The sequence below is a fragment of the Etheostoma spectabile genome, chromosome 10, assembly GCF_008692095.1.
Source record: "Etheostoma spectabile isolate EspeVRDwgs_2016 chromosome 10, UIUC_Espe_1.0, whole genome shotgun sequence".
NCBI classification, from domain to species: domain Eukaryota; kingdom Metazoa; phylum Chordata; class Actinopteri; order Perciformes; family Percidae; genus Etheostoma; species Etheostoma spectabile.
Window position 1 is genome coordinate 15,951,857 of NC_045742.1, and position 8,607 is coordinate 15,960,463.

The window sequence follows — 8,607 nt, forward strand, 5'->3', positions numbered from 1 at the left end:
TGCGCGACTCTCGCAACACCCTCTCACCCAGGGACCAAACCTGGCGACCTGACTCACTTTGACTCAGAGATGATAGGCTAAGTTTGGAATAATGAAATGGTTTTCAAATATGGCTCTAATACCACCAATGCCACTGCATGTCCATTTCAACATTGAATCTAATATATAATCTGTCTGATTGAATAAGAAAGTAAAACTAAAATACAAACTAAAGAATTATCCCACTTCTACTCAATATAATTTTATCGAGTAAGATGCAGCGAACAACACAACACACAAACACAGTAAGATCCCTTATTTTCACTGTTGAGCTGTAAATGACCTATTTAGTCACTTAATTGATTTTATACGCATAACGATGCAGAAGCAGCTTAAAGCATTAGCTGCTCTATAATAGAGTCTTGAAGGCTGCAGAGTCTGCCCAATTCAAATAATGGAAAGCTATTAATGCATAGCACCAGCATGTAAAATTGCACTGTTAAACATGCAAGTCAGGAATAATATCATCTTTAAAGAAAACATGCAGTAATAGTGGGTTTTACGCACTGAAGTAAACATTACAATGAGTATATTTAACATCTTTACTCTGTAGTTTTGTTCTGCGCTATGCTTTGAGTTTGGGGAGTAAAAAATAAAAATCCTTCAACTGGACATTTTTTTATCCTATGATTGAGAACAGCATACATATTTGCATCCAAAGTATCTTCTGTGTGTTTGTCCAACTTCCTTAAATTCATCTTTTGTAAAAGAAAATCAATGCTTTCACTGTAGTGATGTGTTATAATGCAACAAATGACAGGATGGACAGATAGTAATAATTCATAAAACTGTGTGCTTGTGTGCAGGAGTGTATGTGTGTGTACATGTTTTAGTATTCAGCAGCATATGATGTATTTGTGCCACATATTCCCTCCTCTAAACCCACTTACCTTAAAACTACTACTGTATCTAACAAGTTTATACTCATACATGAACACACACACACACACACACACACACACACACACACACACACACGCACACACTTTTATCAGTGTGGACATGCATTAACATACATACACCAGGAAAGATAGTTGGGAACGAAATATAAAGAGACAAAGACAGTAGTTCAGAGATATGATGTTTAACTGTATTGATTAAATGCCTCTCATGGGCCAGAAACAGCTCTCAAAAGAACAACGAAGAGAGAAAAGAAAAAGCAAAGCTAAAGATGTGTTTTATAGGGAAATAATAGATAAAAGATACATGATAATAGAAACATGGAGAGAGACTGATGCAGAGAGGGCATGGAAAACTAAAGACATCTGGACAGCCAAGGTGGAGAGAGAGAGAGAGAGAGAGAGAGAGAGAGATACACAGCTGAGCATGAAATGTTGAAGAATTGACATAATATGGTAAGGGAGTGTCACTAAAAGAAGAAGATAAGAAAAACAAGGATGCCACTTGGCTGCTTGACGTGCTTCAGTGTGACAGATCCAGGGAATCTATCTGCAGATTTTTTGATTCAGCAAGATGTCGAGAAATGCTGAGTAAGAGTCTCCACCCATCGGCACAGACTGGAGAGAGACAGGAAATCCTTTTTTTCTTTTTTTTATTGAGTGTGGTCTAGACCTATACTCTGTAAAGTGTCTCGAGATAACTCTTGTTATGAATTTATACTATAAATAAAATTTAATTGAATTGAAAATTAAACTCTTTTATTATCAATGTTACAATTTCTCCTTTCTTCCTGCCTCTTTTCTTCTTTTTTTCTAACTGCAGTTTTGATTTAATTAGGGAGGTAATAGTGGCTTCACCTGGATTAAAAGAAATGGCTTTAAAAACAACGCTGGCTATTAAATAAAAATCCAAGGAATCCATTAAGACTCTTCCATTAAAACAGAGAATAGAATAGACTATTATTAGTCCATTAGCTTTTTAGAATAGATTGTTGGATTATCAATGTGTTTTTCTTCTGCGTTTAAATCAAACAATTTAAATCCGATATATAGGACTGCTCATGCTACTTAGATCCAGCAGAGACAGAAAGTCAGAAGAAGAAAGGGAAAGAGACCGAGCATCTGCAGCCATGCAGGAATCAGTCAGGTTCACAGGAGGAGACTATTGCCCTCCAGTGTCAAAAACACTCCGTTGGTGACTCCAGCTGAGGTGACATCCTGGCACTTCTTACTCTCCACCAGAGCAGGCGAACAGCGGAAGACACTCTCTTACCCTTCATCTCTATACCACTGTATTTTTCATTTTATCACTACTTGTACTTTATCTCTTTCTTTCGAGTCTTTTGTGTCTCTCTCCCTGTAAGACCACACAGCCAGACACACTGTTAAATAACAGCAGGCATCTGGTCAGACAGCATAGACAAAGCAGAAAGACCTTGAGGGTCTGATGGAGACAGTAAAGGGAAAGGAAAAGGGCAAGTGTGTCAAACAGGACTGTCTTGGCTCATCAACCACTCAGCTGACTCTATTTGTGTATTATATCTCTATTTGCTTTTTTTCCAACTTCCTCCCTTTGTACGTCTGTCTCTCTAAATCACTCATTTTCCTGACCTTGGTTTCTCTTTTTCACATTATATTTTGATGGGCATGAGAGAACAGAGGATAGTCTTTCCTTTGCCAATCAAGTTCATAGTTTTTTTCTTCTTCCTCTCAAATGATCACAGTCTCACCTCGTTACTTGTCACTCACACTGATGAGACGTCTGCCTTTAAACAACCTGTGGTTTAATGTTGCAGCAAGTCTGATCAGTAACCTGTATTATTGAACAGGTTGTGTCTGTTGTAAATTTAATATATTTCTCTATGTTAGGGAAAGGTCAAGGTCTGGTTTAACACAGAAAAATCAACATGTTTATGTTTATGTTAACATTTAACCATGCAGTTCAGTTTTAATTGACTGGCATTTCATCTTTGGTCATAGATACATACATATAAATGGAATCTCAAAGTTCCTAACTGTGCTTCTGACCTCTCACCATCTTTCTTTTTCATACCCTTTAACCCCGTCTAAACAGTCTAGCCTTCCTCCCATGATCCCCTTCTTCTTTCTCCCCTGTGTAATCCCACCACTCCACTCTCACCAACCTCCTACAACCCCTTTTAAAAGCGCTGAGCATCCACTTTCCTCCCACATCTTGTCCCGTTCTGCTAGTCACGCTACACTCTGTGACCCCTTTCAACCCTCCAGCCTTCACCCAGCCTTCCTTCCCTATCCCCTCCACCACTCCTCTCACTGCTCATCTCTCTCACTCCAGCAGACCCATTAACACCACAGAGTTTTTCACTATATTGGAATTGTCCACTATTTGCTGTGAGCTTGGTCATGCTGTGGCCTGTTGCAGCCACCAGCAACTAATTAAAGTCTCTTCACAGTTCAAATCACAGTTATCTGAATAAAGCCCTTTGCTGCTAATTAAACTGCCCTTCTCTGGCAAACATACACACACAAACACAAACACACATACAAATCTAGAGCAACAACTTTCATATATTGTTAAAAAAAGAAAAATTAAAATCATGCTCACAACTCCAGTCTGCTTTATATTATTCTTTCCATCTTGTTCTCCAAATAAACAGTGTCATTTTCATTTAAATGGCTGCAGCCCGAGGGGTCAAACAGCGACGCAAAGCTTAGTCATTATCCTCTCAAATTTGTTCTCAAATGAAATCTGACGATTGTCTGGGCTTCTTTTGCCATCACGGATGATCAGCTCATCATTGCTTAACAATTTTATGAATCAGTTTAAAATGTGTTAGGCACATTTTGTTAATAGTCATTGCAATCCTTATTGGTGGCCTAGGAGCAAGTGTCCAAATGGAATATTTAATCTTCTTCTCATGATGACACTCATAAGGATATTGCAAGATATTTGGTGCCATTTTTGTCACAAACTGTTAAACATTAGAAGCACATGATGTAATTCATAACATAAGACAGCAGAAAAGATGTAGATGTGATAGACTCATTGCTTTCCTCTGGCTTTACACATAGCTTTATCTAAAATAAGGTCAATTAGCCTTTAACAGGGGATGCTGATGCTGTGCATGTGGCTCTATATATAGAAGCATCAAACTAAGTTTAATCTTACAGGCAACTTAGTACCTTATTGTAAAATTCAGTTACTAAATATGTGCTGTTGAAATTAAATGCAAATATGTTTACAGCATCTAAGTATTTTACTTTATTAACAATCGTTCTGAACTCATGTGGTTTGAATTGCCATCTTTGTAAATTCCAGAAGGTCATTTCAAGGCAACTGGTGTGATTTAAAAAAAATCTTTTAGGTTTCACGAATCAAGATACAAATCTAAGTGTCCAAAGCTGAGTAAAGGCAACCAACTAAGGTTGCTAATATTGGATTATTTGAATTCAGACGACAAAATTTGAGACAAAAAAACTTATTTTGAGCTTGAAAGGAATAGATCAGACTGATTAGATGTCTGTCCAAACAGGTTAGGTTCTGTCTTACGATCCGGGTTGGAAAAATTCAGATAAGCAATTATGAGTTTGTGACTTTGAGTTTGAAATTGAACCACTTGCAATTTCAAATTCAAACCACATACATTCAAAATGATGGTTTTAAAAGTGTAAATTCTGTGGTATTTTAACTTCAACATTAAGTAATCAGTAGTGGTTGAATTAGGTATTCAGTTTCTTATAAAATTTTAAATGATTGTGGTGTTACTTTTCTTCTATACTATAAAAAAGCTCTCTGGGATTAAGACTTCATGTTTGTTGATAAGGATCCAGACTATAAAAACAACAACTTTATTTACTCTCCTTACACCTTACACACCTTACGTAATGTGAAGAAATCTCACATATGTGACATGCAATAACTGATCATTCCCAGAATATACAGTACCTTTGTGGATCTGTGTGTTTATTGAAATGGCAAACCAAATATGTCATAAACATAGACTCATGCTTCTTCTATGATAATCTGTATTGGTAAAGTAGTGACAGAATTGCTCATGTTACCAAACTGTTACTGAGAGAACTATGCAGTGTTTCCTTTGACCACTAGCGAGCAGCAGCAGGCACCCTAATCTGTCAGCAGGTAGCAGACTTGAGGACATATTTATTGCTCCAGCAGGGACATAAGAGAGCGACCCCTGAGCCCAGTTTAAACCACTGTAACGTGCTTGGACCAAAGCTCTGCGTCTTTTCCCTACACGCTCAGAGCCTCAGCAACCCAGAGCTGAGAATCAATGGTCGCCTGACTCAACTGCACAACAGCTACACACTCTGTAGTGCAGTAATGTACTTCATAAATATTGACCACAGAGCTGACAACAGAGAGGTATAAATCCTAAAGGAATCTCCCGTGGAGGATAATGGGGGAGATGGAGGACAACGGCCGACTAAAGGAAACAGATCAAACTGCTGACATTCACCATGCTGCTCCGGAGATTTAAGAAACTGATTACAGCAGGTTAACCGAAAGAATATAATATAATACAATTGAACAGATTAGAATATAATACAATAGAAACATGCTGTTGCAGACAGAGAGTTGTAGTTTGCAGTGATGGAATGTACATTTACTGAAGTACTGTACTTAAGTACCAATTCAAGATTCTTCTGTGGGTTGTATTTCCTGCCACTGCTAGAGGTGCTAATTTATGAAACACTCATATCAGAGGGTAGGAACAAGAAACCTGTGTGATCAGGTTTGGAGGACTTGGTACTTTTACCAAAGTAAAGGATCAGAACACTTATTTCCCCACTGATAGCTTGTGTGCTTGTTTGTGTGTGTGTGTGTGTGTGTGTGTGTGTGTGTGTGTGTGTGTGTGTGTGTGTGTGTGTGTGTGTGTGTGTGTGTGTGTGTGTGTGTGTGTGTGTGTGTGTGTGTGTGTGCGTGCGTGTGTGTGCGTGTTTGTGTTTGAATGGCCTACTGATTACTTCTTAATTTCTATCTCAAATGAGCAAATGTGCTGTTTGGAATACACCAACGCAATTGTACTTTCAAACATTTCCAAAATACTTCCCTCACAGAACGTTTCTGGTTGTGCTTTCTTAGTCTAAAACATGATCAAACTTTAACTTTTGTGGCTAAGAATAAAAAAGTCAACCTCACAAAATTAATCTTTGCACAGAATCCTGTTAAAAAATCTTATATTTATCGCAAATTTACAAGACAATGCAGTGTACAATAAATACATAATTCAATGGCATATGACTGCTTGCCTGCTTCTGAATGCCTTCATGTGTATCTGTGTTTGCATGTATGCACATTATATATGCCTATGAATCTGGGTTTGCTTGCAGAGAAGAATAAATGCTTATTGATCTCTACAGCATTAAGCAGTCTTTAGCGTTGGCTTCTCTGCCGGCCTAACAGACTGCAGAGGTCTTGTGTCTCTTGTTTATGACCAACATTTATCATCCCTGTCTCCCTTTATCATATCTTTGTCTCTCTTTTTCTCCCACCCTGCTTGTATCCCTCCTCCCTCACCCATCCAGTTTCATATCCTCCGTCACACTTCATGATCAGACCTGGAGACCATAACACCAACTCTCTCTCTGGTTCACTGTTGAAGAATGGTGGTGTAGCTATCTTCAAGGAAGTACTACTCTGCTAAATGGATGAAAATACATAGAGATCTAATTTGTGTGTAGTGCTGAAATCCAGTAGTTTCTTTACACCCACAATTAACAAACATGGTGCCCGAAAGATGTTTGAAACCATTGAACAACAAATGCCGTTCTTTCATGCCTAACTCTAAGATCAAAAATTTAAAGCTGTAGAAATTGAAGCATCCTACTTTATACTTCACTGCACACTCTTTAAAATAGTTGCAGCCCTGGTTGGATTGAGAGTAGGCTTTAAGGTGTTAAAAAAATTTACTTTATTTGTTTTGGTAATTAGTGGTAACTGATAGCTCATTAATGAATTGAAACACTTTCGGGTACCTATGTCCTGCTGAGGATAAATAAGGAGCATGTCCTTGGGCTCCAAACACCAGCAACTCCAGGGTGTCTGTTTTAAAAAAAACTCCTGTTGACAAGAAATAGGTGAAGTGTGCATATTTAAAATCTTTGAGATGTAAGTTAGCACTAGCCAATCAAAACTCCTTAAAACCCCTCCTTGCAAACCATGCTGGATAATTTATATGCTGCCAGACAACAGTGTTATAGTACTCAAGATCGGTCTTGGTCTTAAGACCAGTCTCAAGACCACTTTTTGAAGGTCTCACTCTGGTCTTGGAATTGGCAACATTTTTACTCGGCCATGGATAAAGAGGACTCTGGATTTTATTTTAAGAACTGTCAAGATCACCATTGCAGGGATATCCTTAAATTGCCTGTGCATTGTATAATTTTAAGTGTCAACATGATTACTGTGATTGGATGTAAAACTTGATGCTTTCAAATGTAACAAATAACTTGACTGAATTCTAATGTTAGATGTGTTGCTGTTAACCCCCCTCTCCTGCCTCCACAACACGTACTCCCAAGAAAGTCAATGCAGAAGGCAGGAGAAACTCTGGCTGTCTGGCACTGGTCTGGTCTTGGTCTTGTCTCTGTCTCAGTACACTCTGGTTTTGGTGATGACTTTGTCTTGGTTTAGGAGGTCTTGACTACAACAGTGACGTCTACTCTCTCTAGACCAACAGAGGGAGTTATCATCAACACGCATGGGCAGGAATTTGGCAGCTGGACAACATATCATTGTAAACATAATTTAAAGTGATATAATAACATGCATTGGGAGCACTGTTGCCAATTATAGCTGCCAAACAATGCATTTTTAGTTTCAAAAGATTGATTAATGCTTTCCAGGGCAGTTTGACTGACAGGATGATACATCTTTTACACTGTTATCCCATATTAGTTGACTTTACTCAAAATTTGCGTGGAAACCCATCAACTTGCTGCTTTATGTTAATACAACTTGTATTAACATAAAGCAGCAAGTTGATGCCATAGACAAATTGAGTTTTTACAAGTAGCCTTTACTAAAAATCAATAGCAAACATTAAAAAAAATAAGCTTGTTAAATCGTCAGTGCGTAACTTTTTTATGATAATGAATGTCCGTTACATTCAAGCAATTGCTAAATAAGTTGATACAAAGCTAATTATAAGCTAAGAATTTCAGCTCCACACAACTCAGTTGTTCAGAAACTGGTGTCTGGCAACATTCACATGCAGAAAATCAAGTGAATTAAATGACCTCTTCTGAAAAGTCCATCACAGTCCTTCACTGTGTGAAGGAGGGGTGGGGTCGATGCACGATCACGGAAGGCTTGTATCATATGGATTTGCCACAGATTGGTTGTCAATACTTAGAACTTCTAATGGGGTAGAGAAACTATGCACCATACCTTTAATCATGCAAAGAAACACCAAAATAACACTACTAGCTTGAACATTGTGTTTTCCTGTATGTCAGTATGATTTATGGAAAAATGCACTCAGTACATCCGTCCCAAATCATTAATTAAAGCTGCCAGCAGCATTGGACAGGCCCTCGCTAATGTGCCCGTGTCGGGGTTACTGGCGGACGCCGCTAATTGCAACTGTGCATTTGTGCAGCTCTCAGACACTAAAAATTGTCGCCAATGAAAAGGAAACTACATGCTGAGTTCAATGATACCTCACAC

The 8,607-nt window shown here is 38.3% G+C and overlaps 1 long non-coding RNA gene across 1 annotated transcript in view; it reads left to right on the top strand.

Moving 5' to 3' along the window:
* Window positions 1-7,492: 7,492 nt before the first annotated feature.
* Window positions 7,493-8,607, top strand: part of LOC116696352 (uncharacterized) — a 21,012-nt gene continuing 19,897 nt past the window's right edge. Inside the window, exon 1 of the long non-coding RNA XR_004333700.1 lies at window positions 7,493-7,590. This is a non-coding gene — a long non-coding RNA (uncharacterized LOC116696352). The remainder of the gene's footprint in view (window positions 7,591-8,607) is intronic.